The sequence below is a fragment of the Myotis davidii genome, unplaced genomic scaffold (assembly GCF_000327345.1).
Source record: "Myotis davidii unplaced genomic scaffold, ASM32734v1 scaffold371, whole genome shotgun sequence".
In the NCBI taxonomy this organism is placed as follows: Eukaryota; Metazoa; Chordata; class Mammalia; order Chiroptera; family Vespertilionidae; genus Myotis; species Myotis davidii.
In genome coordinates this window covers 613104-620704 of record NW_006283135.1, presented here as the reverse complement: position 1 = coordinate 620704, position 7601 = coordinate 613104, and the positions used below count along the sequence as shown (strand labels likewise).

The 7601-nt window shown below is 49.0% G+C and overlaps 1 long non-coding RNA gene across 1 annotated transcript; it reads right to left on the bottom strand.

Moving 5' to 3' along the window:
• Positions 1–3237: 3237 nt before the first annotated feature.
• On the bottom strand, positions 3238–5285 carry LOC107182700. The gene is made up of 2 exons (XR_001513411.1): positions 4737–5285; positions 3238–3630 (listed from the first exon to the last, which is right to left on the bottom strand). It is a non-coding gene; the product is annotated as an uncharacterized LOC107182700 (long non-coding RNA).
• Positions 5286–7601: the final 2316 nt, after the last annotated feature.

Here is a 7601-nt window from a genome sequence, read left to right as displayed (position 1 = left end):
TGAAGATCTGGGCCTGAGCAGGAGAGCCCGCAGAGGAGATGAAGAAGGCAGGCCACGGAGGGAGGAAGCAAACCAGGAGAAGAGGAGGGCGGAGCGAAGGAAACAAGGAAACGGTGCTCTGAGAGCCTTGGGCAGAGCGCAGAGCGTTCCCTGGATTTAGCAGCTGCAGTGGGCGGGCTACTGGAGGTTCCAGCAGGAGAGCTGGTTTGCACTGAATGGGAGGTGAGTTTGTGTAGATATTTAGTGCAGACAACTCGATGAATAAGACTGGTTGTGAAGAGATTTGGGGGTGGTCGGACAGAATGGGTGCAGTAATTGGAGGAGAATGTGGGTTTAAGGGAGAGGCTGTGAGATTAAGGATGTTTAATGGCTGAATAGAAGGAGGCGGTAGGAAAAGAGGTAGAGGGCGCCTTTCCCACTGCGGTCCACAGTCAGACCTACATTTCCCTCCAGACCCGGGACAAACACAGATGGACATGGAACAAAAACATCAAGTACCTTTACTAAAGGGTCTGACACACGCTGATATTTCCTCTCCTATTTTACTTTTTTGTTAATCTTCACCTAAGGATATATTTTTTCTCATTGATTTTTAGAGAGAGTGGAAGGGAGAGGGAGACACAGAGAGAGAAACATCCATGTGAGACACACTGATTGGTTGCCTCCTGCATATGCTCCAACTGGGGCCGGGGATTGAGCTTACACATGAGAGATTCATGTTCATGGAAGGGGCTCTTATAAAGCACCCCCTCTTTCCCAGGTAATGTACACGGGGCTCTGAAATGCTCTGGCACCCAAAATATTCTCCGTAATGACTTACCTCCCGCTGATGGTAGACAAAGGAGAGAAAGAGGATGGCATAGCTGGGAAAGTGTGGGAATCGTCCAGCTACCATTGCTTTGGCCCTGGCCCCAGCGGGCAGTCTGGGGCGAGGTCAGCTGGTATCAAACCACAGCATTTACTGAGTGCTGGATAGAAATGACAGCCCAACAGCTACTGTTTACTGACTGCTATTTATTGTTTATTTGGTACACAGAACAGATCTCAGTCCAAGTTCCCTGCCTCCGTCCTGGAGGTCCTGAGGTATGTGCCCTTGATTGGAATTGAACCCAAGACTTTTAGTCTGCAGGCCGGTGCTCTAACCACTGAGCAACTGGCTAGAGACCATTTTACTTTTTTAAAAAAATATATTTTATTGATTTTTTACAGAGAGGAAGGAAGAGGGATAGAGAGTTAGAAACATCGATGAGAGAGAAACATCAATCAGCTGCCTTCTGCACACTCCCCACTGGGTATGTGGCTGCAATCAAGGTACATGCCCTTGACCAGAATCGAACCTGGGACCCTTGAGCCTGCAGGCCAATGCTCTATCCACTGAGCCAAACCAGTTAGGGCTTACTTTTTTTTTTTAATTGTCTAAAGTTTTACATATGTCTCCCCGCCCCCACACACATTGACTGCCCTCAGCCATTCCTACTCGCCCCCGAGGGCAAGCCCCTACTGCTTCAGTGTCTATGTCCATTGGTTATGCTAATATGCATGCGTACAAGTCCTTTGGTTAATCTCTAACTACCCCACTTCCCCTGCCATTCGTCTCTGGATCTATTTTTGTTCATTAGTTTATGTTGATCATTATATTCCACAAATGAGTGAGATCATATGATATTTATCTTTCTCCAGCTGGCTTATTTCACTTAGTACAATGCTCTCTAGTTCCATCCATGCTGTTGCAAATAGTAAAAGTTCCTTCTTTTTTATAGCAGCATACTATTCCATTGTGTAGATGTACTACAGTTGTGGATAATAGCCATTCTGACAGGTGTGTGATGGTACCGCATTGTTTTGATTTGCATCTCTTGGATGATTAGTGACTTTGAGCATGTTTTCCATAGGCAGCAAAATAGCAGACATATGTCGCAGCATTATCATTACTGACACAGCTCCTACGGCAATGGAGACTAAGGAGAAAACAAACAAGTGGGGCTACATCAAAATAAAAAGCTTCTCCACAGCAAAGGAAACCATCGACAAAACAACAAGAAAGCCCACTTCATGGGAGAACACATTTGCCAATGCTATCTCCGATAAGCATTTAATCTCCAACATTACAGAGAACTCATACAACTTAACAAAAGGAAGATAAACAATCCAATCAAAAAATGGGCAAAGGACTTAAATAGACACTTTTCAAAAGAGGAAATACAGAAGGCCGAGAGACTATTTTACTTTTAAAACTGCTGGTCATATTATCTTAGTTAGAATTTGTTACCTTCTTGAACGGCTCAGCAGGGTCAGTTTGAGAGACCTGGAGGTACAAGGAAAGTATGGGAGAGAGGAGGGAGTCAGCAGGGTGAGCCATCTCCAGCGGTGAGGGGAGGTGCTTGGCTTCCCGTGGAAGAGAGATCCCGGTTGTCATTCCAATAGGAAGGAAGGAGGTGAGCTTTGAAGAAGCACAGGTAAATACACAGGTTTTGTGACTGTGAGTTGCTGGCTTTTGCCTTCTCCATGCAGAGGTCACCTGTGGAGAGGGCAGGGGGAGGAAGAGAGAGGTTGGAGGTTCTGAGGACACAGGGGAAGATTTGAACAGCCACTGTGGGGAGGAGACGGAGCAGGAAAACAGTTGCTTTTCCTGGCACTTTGAATCTTGATGGAGGCGGGCGATCATGGATTTAAGGTAGTGCTGATTTCTCCAGGGTTTTTAGTGAAGTTATGCAAGACAGTTCCTTCTTTTATGGTGGGGACGAGTAAGGCCTGTCACAGAACAAGGGTTGGGGATTCTTTTTGAGTGAATAAATGAGCAAATAGCTCAATGAACAAATTTATCAATTCAACAAATATTTATTGAGCACCCACTATGCACTGGGTACTGTTCTGGGTAGGGAAGACAGAGGTGATAAAGGCAAAATTCTTGCCCTTTTGGAAGCAACATGTGTGCTGGACCCTTTGAACTTCATGAGGCTTTTCTGAGGATTCTTTCTTTCTGTTCTTTTAAGGTGCTAACCCAGTGGGAAACATGGAGGGATCCCAGTCACCATCTCGCCACATTCCTGTGTGTGTTCAATTTCAGCCAAAGATATAGGAGTCAAGGAACATGGTCTTTATTTATATTTTTAAAATTTTATTTATTTATTTTAGAGAAAGGAAAGGGGAGAGAGAGAGAGAGGCAGAGAGGGAGGAAGAGAGGGAGAGAGGGAGAGAGAGAGAGAGAGAGAGAGAGAGAGAGAGAGAGAGAGAGAGAGAGAGAGAGAGAGAGACATTGATTTGTTGTTCCAGTCATTCATGCATTCGTTGATTGCCTCTTGTATGTGCCCTGACTGGGGATCCAACCCATAGCCTTGGCGTATCAGGATGATACTCTAACCAACTGAGCTACCCGGCCAGGGCCAGGGAGCCTGGTCTTTATTTTCTCCTGCTCAGGGAGGCAAAGTGACTTGTCCCAGGTCACACAGCTCATCAACACAGCTGGGCTGGGCTGGGGCAGCAGTTCCCATGCCCAGTGCTGAGTTCTCCTTGCTTTCCACATGGCAGTGTCCCCGCAGACCTTGACTTAGGTAGGTGGTGGGGTGAGAATGGTGGGTGCCCGAATTTCAGCTTTCTGGAGGGAAGTCTCAATATGCTTTTCTTGTTTCCCTGGAGGGGAACAAACAGAATGTCTGTGTGGCCTCAGGCTGATGAGTACCAGTGGGAGGTTAGGGCGTGTTCAGGACCCAGACCACACCAGCTCCCACATATAGATACCAGAGAAGGTAAGCACAAGTGCATACACAAAAACTCGCATCAATAAGTACAAGTGCCTACACAAACACTACTGTGTGCCCTTCCTCAGACCACAAGCCTGGATGCACAGTTACATATAGAGGGACACACACAAATACACTCGTATTCATATCTAAATGTTTAACCAGGCACAGGTACACACATCCTAAAGGACATATACATTTTTAACCTTTTGTGTCTTTGTTTTATTTATTTAGTTATTTTTAAATTTTATTTTTAAAATTATAGTTAACATATAAGAAGATATTCACATTTTGTTGTTAATCCTCACCTGAGGATATTTTTTCCGTTGCTTTTCAGAGAGTGGAAGAGAGGGAGGGCGAGAGATAGAGAGAAACATCATTGTGAGAGAGACACATTGACGGGTTGCTTCCCACACACACCCCACCAGGGGCAGGGAGGGAACCTAAAACTGGGGTCATGCCCTTGACCTGGAATCAAACCCGGGATCCTTTGGTGCACAGGCCAACGCTCTAACCACTGAGCAATACTGACCAGGTGACATTCACATTTCAAACAGGCAAATGTGTGGGTGCACATCTGTGGGCATATTCAAATACACATACTAGTACATTAAGTGTGAACTCACATGCGCGCACACACACACACACACACACACCAAATCTGAAAGTGCTCATTGGCAGTCCCCTACCATGTAAGCACTTACACTCTCCCAACGCCTCTTCCTCAGCCTCATTTCTGTTTCTGTGCTTTTACCAGTGATCACCGGCTCTCTTTTGCCTCAGGGCTTTTACACAGGCTCTTCCTTCGCCTGGAATGTCTTCCATCTCTGCCTCCAGCACTCACTCAGCACCCTCTGTCCCCTTTCATAACCTGCAGCCTCTTTCCTTCTCACTGCTTGCCTGTCTCCCCGTCAGCTGCCACTGTTTTGATGGCTCTAGGTAGGAGGACCTTTACAAATACAGGTTAACCAGTGACTACGGTGTAGGGGTACTTACTGTTCGCCAGGGATGGAGCAGGTGGGTCCAGGTAGTGACTTTCTGTTGTTGTCCCATTTCAAAGAGGAAGAGAGAGGAACACCATAAACGCCAGAGCTGGGATTCCAGGGTGGAATCGTCCTCTGATTTTCCTCTTCCACTGGAGTCTGCATGTGGACAGCTACTGAGAGCGGAGTTCATCCCCGTCTCTGCGGAGCAGCCTGCCTCTCCCCTGCACCCCTGGCTCAGGTGCGCCCACGCCTCCCAGGCCGGGCTCCTCCCCAGCCCGCCAGCTCCGCTGTGGCATCAGGTGGGTGGGAGCTAACTCTTCCCAGAGGAGCAGAGTGAAACCCCGGGGACGGGTTTGGAGGGTGCAGCTGGGGGCGGGGTTATTGAACGACCCTGAAGCCTCCCCTCCCGGCTCTTTCCCAGGCCCGAGAAACGGAGGCGCCTGCGGCCAGCGCCCAAAGCCGCTGCGGACCGGCGTCGGGAGGTGTCGCCGCGTTGCCGGCCTCTGGCGCGCGGGAGCCAACAGCGGAGCCGGTGGCCTGGAGCCCAGGAGGCGGGGGAGCTGTTGCCAGCCCGGGCCTGGCCCGCGTGCGACAGGCTGGGCGGGCGGTGAAATGGCTTTTCCAGATTAGGGGCCCAGGCTGCGCTGTTGACACAGTCATAAGTTTTAATGAGAAATTTTGAGTATTTGTGTGGGAGACGCAGCCTCTGTGTGCACAGATGCCGTGGGCCGGCGCACGGGGGGCCGGCCTCCCCGGGGACTGCCGCTGCCACAGGCCCAGCACGGATTCCTTTCAGGCGAAGGGGAAACATTTAAAACCCGCTCACCTTTGAACTGCCAGGGATGCTGTTTACCTTGGCTGCCTGAGTGGCAGTTTTACAGATATTAAATACCGTCCTCAGGGTGATCTGGGCCCCCCTAAATCCCCACCCCCCGTGGAGGTGGGCGGCCTGGGCCCAGGGAGGCCCTGGGTCACCGGCGCTGTCAGAGGTCAGTCCGGTGTCTTCCCCGGACAGGACTTGGAAGGGGGTCCGGAGCCCCTGTCTGCAGTTGGTTTTCTGTATTTGGTGCCGGGGAGCCGCCCTGGGACTCTCCAGGCTCATCCACGCCCCAGCTCATCGATCTCATAATTTGATTTTCTGAGTCAGGGCCGAGTGGTGTGGAGGAGGTGAGGGCTGTCTGGGCCCTGCTCACAGGTTTCTGGATCTCTGCTTCTAGAAAGAGGATTTCTCAAGTGTAGGCACCTCCTAGGCAGGGCCCAGGTTGGTTGGCTCCCACCTTCTCAGGGGATGTGGACAGACTTCTGTCCCCAAAGATCCCCGAGAGACAGAGGAGGGCTCTGCCTGAGCTCCAGGCTTCAGCCTGGTGGGAAGAGGGCTCCCTGCAGAGGAGCAAGCCATGTTGATTTTGCGGAGAAGGCTGCTATGCACATTTCACTGCTGATTTATTGGTTTTTAACTAGATCCTTATGCTGGGCTAAAAAAGCCATCTTGCACTTTGCAAGGCTCTGCTGACTGCTGCCGAAAATGACACACAGGGGCTCCTCCTGCTCTCCCCACCTCGCTCCACCCAAAGGGCCATGAGGAGGTGTGAGCCTGGAGTCCTGTTCTGAGCAGGGAGCCTTAGCCCGCAGCCTCCCAGCCACTGACCACCTGCAGTGTGCACTGCAGTGACTGTGTCTCTGTGTAAGAATTTATGGACTTGAAGGGAGGGGCTGGGAGAGGAGGAGGGCCCATATTGAGCCCTGAAACATACTGCCCACCTTTTCTCCCTCAGGGTTCCCAGAGCACTTGTCATATATTTTAATGAACTTTGGAGTCAGACAAATCTAGATTGACATACTGGTTACTATTCCAGCTGTGTGATTTGAGAAAGTTAGATAACCTCTCTGATCCCTGATTCATCATCTTTGGAGCGGGTGTAATTCTTATTAGGATGTGGGGATCACATGAAATATTGTATGAGCTGTACTAACCCAATGCCCAGCACACAGAAGGGGTTTAAGATTAGATTCTTTTCTGATTCTTCTTTGGAACCCCTCACTGGTCACTCCTGGTAAAGGGGAAACTTCTAACACAGGGGTGGGTGACTCATGCTGCCTCCCAGTACTACATATAGGGCTTCATGAGTCACAAGGAAAATTCTATATGACTATATACCATCAACTTCTAAGTTGGAAAGCACTTTTAAACCATTAGCTCATCAAATACTCATAAAAGTTCTGTTAGAGAAGAGACAGGATCAAAGGAAGTAGCATAATCAATTTACCCAGACAGATAAAGGGATTTTGTCACAGAACCATGATTTGAACCCAGGGCAGACAAAGTCTAGCTTTGAACTCTTATTATTATTATTACTAGAGGCCCAATGCATGAAATTTGTGCAAGGGGCTTGGCCCCCACTGGAAGGACATCCGGAAGGACTTCTGGTCTAATTAGCATATTATGCTTTTATTATTATAGGTTATTAGTTAATCCTCACCTGAGGATATTCTTTTCCATTGCTTTTCAGAGAGAGTGGAAAGAGGGAAGGGAGAGAGAAATACATTGATATGAGAGAGACACATTGACTGGTTGCCTCATGCATGCATCCTGACCAGGGGGTGGGGAGCAAACCCCCAACCCAGGTACATGCCCTTGACCAGGAATTGAACCTGCGACTCTTCAGTGAAGAGGCCAAGGCTCTAACCACTGAGAATACTGGCCATGGCTTGAGCTCTTTCCTTGATGTCACAGTTGTCTCACCTGTTATTCAACATTCTCCTCTCCTCAGGGAGAATGGCTTCATGGAAAAGGAGGATCTTAGGTAGTGGGATCTTGGGCATAGAAATGGGTACTTTTGGGCATTGGTGCAAAGGAAGCTATCTAAGGGGCAGG